Source organism: Cajanus cajan, chromosome 3 (genome assembly GCF_000230855.2).
Source record: "Cajanus cajan strain Asha chromosome 3, NIPB_CcT2T_4, whole genome shotgun sequence".
Taxonomy (NCBI): Eukaryota; Viridiplantae; Streptophyta; class Magnoliopsida; order Fabales; family Fabaceae; genus Cajanus; species Cajanus cajan.
The window spans coordinates 2,939,180-2,947,823 of NC_138519.1; positions in this window are offsets into that span (position 1 = coordinate 2,939,180).

Genomic DNA, 8,644 nt, shown 5'->3' on the forward strand with positions numbered 1-8,644 from the left:
CCTTCAAAAATGGACCCCTTCAGGGAGAAGATATCAAAATTCAAAAGATTCCGGGTTGCTTTGTTCTACCCTTATTTTTTCCTTTCAATTTCATGGGCTTTTTTTGTTGCATGTTCAAGCAGAATTTGGTTTGTTCACGGCACAGTGAACATTAACTTAAGTACTGTGTTGGCACTCAATAACCAAGCAGGCAAAGTCCTAGAATCCCGAGTGATTAAAGGTTTGTTTGTTTTAAAAGTTATATTTAATTTTAAACATCTAAAAATAATTGATATTGTGCTCAAATTAACGTCATAAATTTATATTAGTGTGTGTTTTCATTGAAAAATTTTCCATCATCGAAACAAACAGGGATTTAACAAATTTAGGCTCTGTATTAGGTTTGCCATATTGCCAAAATAACGTATTGGTTGGCCAAATGATAAAGCAAGTAAAACTCTCGCTTGCGACCCCAGAGAATAATTTTAATCATTAATAATATTTTCAAAAAAATTTTAAAAAAACTACCATATAAATAATATTAGCTTAACAAGGGCCAATAAATATTTGTTTAAAAAGACTTGCTTCATTTGTCTATTAATTAACACAACCTTTCTTCTCTTTAATATATTTACTAGAACAATACCATTACATTTACATTTGTTATTCTCATTTTTATGCATGTTAAAAATACATTCATTTATAAAAAAAATATATTGAGATAACATAATTAATTGTTTGAGTTTTTTTAATATAAAAAGAATAAAAATATTTAAATTGAATATAGTCTTATATATATTTTCCATTTTACTAATATATATAAAATTATAAGGTGTTTTTTTACAGCATGAAAAATTTATTTTAAAATTTAAAAATAATTGAACTTATCTTAAGTTTATATATTTTGTAACTTTATAATATTTATAATTTTATAACCAATATTTTGAATATTTTATATGAATTAATAAAAAAAAATTATTTGAAGTGAAAGTGACAAAAATTTGCATGTCTTGTCCCGTCATGTTACGTCACATCCTATCACATTCCATTTTATTTAGTAAAGTGAATTAAAAAATGCAGCTTCCCTTTTTATATAACATTTATTAAAAACTAAATAAATAAACAATTTTTTAGTGATAATTAGTTTATATACAATAAAATAAATATAAATTTCATAAAAATAATTAAAAAGACTATTTACACTTAATTAATGTGTGTGTATAGTGAGAAAAGTCTATTTATTTCAAGAGTAAGTCTTTCAAAACTTATTTCATTCAATAACTCATATTTTATATCAAATTTTAACGATTCAATTATTAAATTAAAAAGTTTTAGTGCATAGATTGAGTCTACAAACTTTTTAAAAAAATTGAAAACTATTTGATACCTTATTTCATTAATTCAAATCTAATATATATATATATATATAGACATATATATATATATATATATATATATATATATATATATATATGAGAGAGAATCATTTACTCCAAAATAAAGTCTACCAAAACTTATTTCATTCAATAACTCATGTTCTCCATCAACTTTTTATGATTCAATTGATGAATTAAAAGTTCTCAATACATGGATCAGGTTTGTAAGTTTTTTAAAATTTTAAAAATTATTTGATACTTCATTTTATTAATTCAAATCAACGTACAAATATTTTTTATGATTATCTATCAATTTAAATTAATGAAACAAAGTATCAAATAGTTTTCAAATTTAAAAAAAAAATCCATACTTGATATAAGCATTAAAATGTTTTAATTTAATGGTTAGATAGTTAAAATTTAATGTAGAACATGAGTTATTAAATGAAGTAAATCTATATAAACTTATTCTTGAAGTAAATTGATCCCTCCTCTCTCTCACTATATATAGAGAGAGAGATGAGGGATCCGTTTACTCCAAAAGTAAACTTATTCCGTTCAATAACTTACATTTTACATTAAATTTCAATGATTCAAGCATTGAATTTAAATTTCTTAATACATAAATTGTAACGACCCGACTGGTCATTACACACGGCACCGCACACTAGAAACACCGCACAGAAGAGAACAAATGTATACATATAGAGTCTAGAATATACATATACATGATCCAGTTTGAACAGAGTTAAAGTGTACAAAAGATATTACAATCAAATGTTACTGTCACAAGTAACTACATAGCAAAAGATATCACCACATAAATCAGCTCCACGGGTCCACCGGAGACTCACCACCAGACACCCACCTATCCCTGCTCTGCTCCCATACATTGTATGATCATTGCAGTCCAACATCATGGAGACAACAAAAGGGTAAGCTAGTGTAATTAAAATTCAACATACAAATATATCAATATAAATAAACAACAGATACAATTATCAGCACACTTGTACAGCTTATACCACTCGACAATATCAGCACCACAATGCGGCAATATCAGCACTGCTTAGCAGCAACAACAGCACCACTTGAGTGGCTATAACGGCACCGCAAAGCGGCAACAACAGCACCGCCTTAGCGGTTAGAATCAGCACCACATATGTGGCTAACAACAGCACTGACTTAGCGGCTATAATATTCCACAACTCAGCACAACCCAGCACAACACAGCACAGCACAACACCACACAGCACAGCACCACACAGCACAGCAATTCAACACAATTATTATTTTCCACAATTCAGCCCCACAGTCTATAATTCCGCTATACTATAAAATTTCACTTATTAATCCAATGATTTTCAGCTCAACAATACACCTCTAATACAGCTAACATATTTATCTCCTAGTCATCACAGCATATTCATCAAATACGACATGGTTCAGCATATAACATCATTGATTTACAAACTCGACACAATTCAACAGTCATCATCATATAGGTCATCATCTCCTTACGCGCCCGGCGCACTCGAGGTCGCGCCCAGCGCGGCTTAACCCGAGAGCACCAGGACCAACGCGCCCAGCGCAGGAGTACTCGCGCCCAGCGAGACTCAACCCGAGAGCACCAAGGCTCTCCCGCGCCTAGCGCAATTCCAAATTGTGCCCAGCGCCTGCCTGGCAGAGACTCAAGGAGTCTCGTGCGCTTAGCGGGGCCTAACCCGCGCCCAGCGTGGGGAAGGCAGAGACCTATTAAGGTCTCGCGCCCGGCGCAATTTGCATTGCGCCCAGCGCCCTCTTGGCAGAGACTCCTAAGGAGCCTCCGCGCCCAGCGAGTTTACACGTGGGCCTAGCGCGGCACCAGAGTACCCAAACCATGTCACCACTGATATCGCGCCCAGCGCAACCCAAGTCACGCCCGGCGCGGGCCAACCAGAGACTCCCATTTGCAAGCTCGCCCAGCGCACACAGCCTTGCGCCCGGCGGGCTTGCCTAAACAGAGTCTCCTGGTGGTCGCGCGCCCGGCGCGAAGAACAGCGCCCAGCGCGAACTCATCAGTAACTTTCCCAAGTTCGAAAAATTGCTCAAAACCTGCAAATCTTAACAGAAAACAAGCATGCAATCCAGCCAAAATGTCACATTCTCATCAAACATCAAGAAAAATACCTCATTTTCCACATGCAACCACAATCCAAGAATTTCCTCAAAATTTCTCAAAATCCCGAAAACCCCAAAAGCTTAACTTTAGAAGTTCTCAACCAAAATCATCAGTTCTCAACCAAAATTTATTTATTGTTTCTAAATTATGAAACATTAGTGAGGAGAGAGACATTGAAAATAACATATAATATTAGACATGAAATTTTTGTTTAAAAGTTGTTAAAGGCATAACTTTTTTACTTATCAAGTACAAGCTGAGGCAAAGTTCTCCATGTTAGCAATCGCATGTCTTGCACATCGTAGATGCTCCTGAAATTAATTGTTAAAGAACAATTCACATTATCAAAACAGAGATTGGAATTAGTCTGGTAGATTACCGGTGACTTAGTGCCTTATACAAACCCCGCAACTGGAGAGTTCCTTCTCTGAAATCAGGTAACTAAAACATAGTTTTCTAAAATATTCTTTACAGAGGTTAGATGAGCACATTGCTCCTGGGATGAGGTGCTGCTACAGAGAAAAATTACTTGTTAGTATAGTTGGTAGCATTCATGTTGTTAGCAACGGAAGAAGAAAAAAAATTGCTGAGTTTGCATCAACCACTTAGCCAATGAATGCTTCTGACTACCGAAAAAAAAAAAAAAAAACCTAAATTATTGGAGACAAATTATCCAATTCAGTTGATGTGGTTCATATTCCTCACGAGATCACACCAAGAACCTCAGTTGAGGACTCCGAACATACAAGTAGAGAAAAAGCGGTGTCATCATGAACTTGCCGGGGTGTTCATGCAAAGACTCATCTCATCAAGAGTTGCTTGCATGAGTCTGGAAATCCTTATCGTTGGTGTGACCCTTTAAAAAAAATAAAATACAGCAATATAAATAAAAAGATTGAATCAAACAAGCTTAATCCTTTACAACTAGAAAGCACAGTCCTGATTGACAGTAGAACCTTCAAGTTTATCAGCAATCTTGTTAAGCAATCCTAACATAATAACATGTAAAACATATATATATCATAGCTATCTTGTAATGAAAAGTTGTAAATGAATTCTGAATTCAGTCCTAGAGAAAAAAAAAAAATATATATATATATATATATATATATATATATATATATATATATATTGATATGAACTTTATCAAAAAGGCACAAATACAAACTTGCTGTTGTGATTTAAAATTGAAATTGCAAGATTGATGATGTTGTGATTCCATATATTATGCAGTCACCAATGAGACGATATGAACAAAATTACTGAGTTTAAAGCAGAGGGCAATGAAAAATTGTAAGTAGTAACGTGTGAATATAACTACATTTATCAGAAGATAAACATTGACTTCCTTTTCATGAAGCAGAAAACAGAGCAAATTGAAGAATTCAACAACAATGGAGCACCAAGTCGAACTATGTATACTGGAATAACAATAGAGTGAATTGAAAGAGCCTTGGAATCTCAAACCTTGTAATTTCAATTTTCAAACCTCCTGTTTGTAAAATGTTACTGCTTCGAGATGGACTTTAACAGTTGAATTTGCATAGTGGGCATGGGAATCAGAAGTTTACCTCCCTTGTTATGCATAAGACTGGACTTAGAACAATTATATGTTAGAAATGATGAGGTGTTTTATGCACAAATGATGAACATTGTGACATTTCATGATTTTTCAAAAAAAGAAAAATTGAATTTCATTTTCATCCTTTAATAAATAGGTCAGTTTCGAACACAAGAAAATAGATTGAATACATCACATATCTTTTCTGTCTTTTAATGATAATCCTTATTTGATAACTTAAAATAATAATAATAATAATAATAATAATAAATTAATCAAATAAATTGATTTAATTTGATTTTAGTAAATTATAATTTAAAATTTGAATCAAATTAATTAAATTTCTATTTGTTAAATTTGAATTGATTTGATAATTTGAACCTATCCGATTTTTTCTCATTAGAAAATAAATATAATAATAAACTTCTTCTTTAATAACTTTTGAATAGATGTTTCTTTCGTAACTTCCCATGGATTAGTAATTTGGTCAATTTCATTTTTTTTTTATATTGTTTACTCGTTAATATAGGAAACTATGCTTGTATATATAATTTACCACTGAAAAAAAAAATACTACGTGTTTTCATTAAAAAAATTTAAATATATATATATATTAATAATTTATACAATTATTAAAAGTTATTTATAGTTATCAAAAATAAAATAAAAAGAAAAAGGAAAAATAAACACTAAACAATCTTCATTATTGATATAAGTTTTGGTATAGATTAGATGATCCAGTATTTGATCGGAAATTGTCACCAAGATTTTACAATTAATGGTGGGTTTCGGTTTATTGTTCTTTTCTTTTTTTTTTCTTTCTTGTCATTCTTGATCAAATGCCCAACCAAGGAATATAAAAAGGAAAAGGTTCATGATATATACACTTCCTTTTGTTTATAAGTACACCTTCTTTTTTTAAAAAATAATTAAATTTCTAAAATATATTTAATTTTTTTATTTTTAATTTTTAATTTTACATCTACAATATTTAATTTAGTACTTTTTTTTCATACATCTTCTTTCCTTTTTTTCAATTTTTATATGTACTTCTTTACCTTTCCTTCATCACACCTATTTTAGTAACATGTGAAAACCAAAAAAAAAAGTGTGTAAAAAAAAGAAGAAAGTAGCAAATTGAAAGTTGGAGGTGTAAAATTAGAAAATTAAAAAAAAAACTACAATACTTTATAAATTTAAAAAAAAAAAAAAAAAAAAAAAAAAAAAAAAGGAGGTGTACTTAAAAAAAAAAAAAAAGAAGTATATATATCATGAGCCAAAGGAAAAGCATAGGGGAGCTTTGTTTCAGGGTTTCTTAACATATGAAGCCCAACCCAAATTATAAACCCAACAACACTAAAACCAGTGGTGACCAATCAATCCAGCTATTAACAAGTTCCGACTCCAATACTAAATTATTTCACTTGCTTTTTTTTTAATTTATATTTCATGATCTCGTATAAGAAATGTACAAGTCTCGGGAGAAAATTAGTCTGATGACATGTTTTAATCACTTTAATGTCACTCTTAGATAAGCGTAAATTTATTTAAAATAAAAATATTTACTTTTGCATTATTAAAATATTTAAGACATGAAATTGTTAAAAAAAATTGATCATAAAGTCACAAATCTTTAGATAGATAATGTGTCATCAGACGAAACATACAATTTGATTTCATAAAGTTTTAAATGCATACTATTTATAATGATTAACGACTACTTGTTGCATATTTGAATGATTCTTAATAGATCAAACTAAAAAAAAACTCCTTAGAACACACAAATTTGTTAAAGAAAAGAAGTCATGCTTTACACCAGAACAAAGGACAAATGAATCTCTGATATCACGTAAAAAGTTAGCAAAAGTTGATGCAGAACTTGCTCATCATTGACACACATTATAAATAGTATGTTTGGTATCCTAAAGTTGATAAGTAACTTCTTGATCAAATAAAAAGTGACAATTTAGTGAAACATATGCAAGAACTTAATGCATCAACGAACACTTCTCACCTCGAGAAACTTGTAATGAAAACAGACGAAACACGCTTTTGAGAAATCCTCAAAATTTTAAAAATAATTATCCATTCATTCTTTCTGTACAGATTTTTTTCTTAATTAGTTGTATCACGTCTTGTTTGTAACACAGAATATAATTACTGATAAAACTTTACCCAAATATAAATGTTGCTATAAGGTTGAGCTTAGAGAGACTTGTTCGCAAAAGAATACTCGTTTGAGTCTATAAAAGCTTGGTACAAAAGAATATTTGTTTGAGTCTGGAAAGGCTTGGCTACAAAAGAATACTTGTTTGAGTCTGTAGAGACTTGACTGTAAAAAAATACTTAGTGTTGAAACCTGAAGAGGTTTTGTACAAAAGAATATTTGGATAAATTGCTTGAAGGGGTATTCAAAGAACATTTAGGTTTGAGCTAGAAGTAATTTATTGAAAAAAATACTTGTATCTTGTTTAAGATAATAGAACTTAATTTGGTTAATTAGATTAAGAACTAGATGTGGTCTCCATTGTTGAGACTAACTAATATAAAAATATTGTATGTTTCATCTACCTCTTCTTCAACAGCCTTTTCTGTTAGTATTACTACTTCATTACTTACAAAAGTTTGATTTCTTTATTGACATTATTTAACTCCCTTCTAGTATGTATTTATCTTTTCTCCATAGTGACACCAAACTTTGGACGAGTGTTTCTTATCATCTTGCTTCCAACTAACAAACGAGTGCGTGTTTGGTTTTGATTTGGAAACGTAATTTTTTTTTCTCTCTCCATGTTCATAAGCAAATTTACGTGGAAGCTTCAATTTATTGCTTCCCGTAAACGTAAATTTTCACGTTTCAAAGTTGATGCAAACACACGCGAAATTGTTTGACAAGGTTTTGGAATAATACCTTTGCTCCTTTGTGCATGACAAACCATCTCAGTGTTCCAAGTTTCTCACTTTGGTTGAATGGTCTTATAACACATTTGCCCACTCAAGCACGAGTCTCTCTACCCTTTGAAATCACTTATGGTAAACCTCCTCTACCATTCCCCACTATTTGTTGGGATCATCTCCAATGGAGCCCGTGGATTCTCTCTTATCCAAACGAGAAGCCATGCACACTATGCTTCAGTGTTGCCTTGCAAAAGCCCAAGCTGCCATGTAAAATGTTGCTGACACCAAATGTCACATCGTTTCATACACTGTTGGGGATTGGGTATATGTTTGTCTTTGTCCTTATCGACAACGTTCCATTGTTGGTTCCTATCACAAACTATCTTAGTGATTTTATGGTCCTTTTCAAGTCATTGAATGTACTGCGACAGTTGCATACCACCTCTAGTTGCCACCATCTTCTAAGATTCATCCTGTCTTTCGTTGTTCATTGTTGAAGCTCCATAAAGGACCACTTCTCCTTATTACTGACTTACTCAAACCTAGGGATATTGACAAACACTTTGTGATTAAACATCTTTCCATCATTGATTGGAAATCGGACCCCTCTATTGACCCCTTTACCAAGTTGGTACTTATTCAATAGCTTGGCCTGGCCCCTAAAGACAC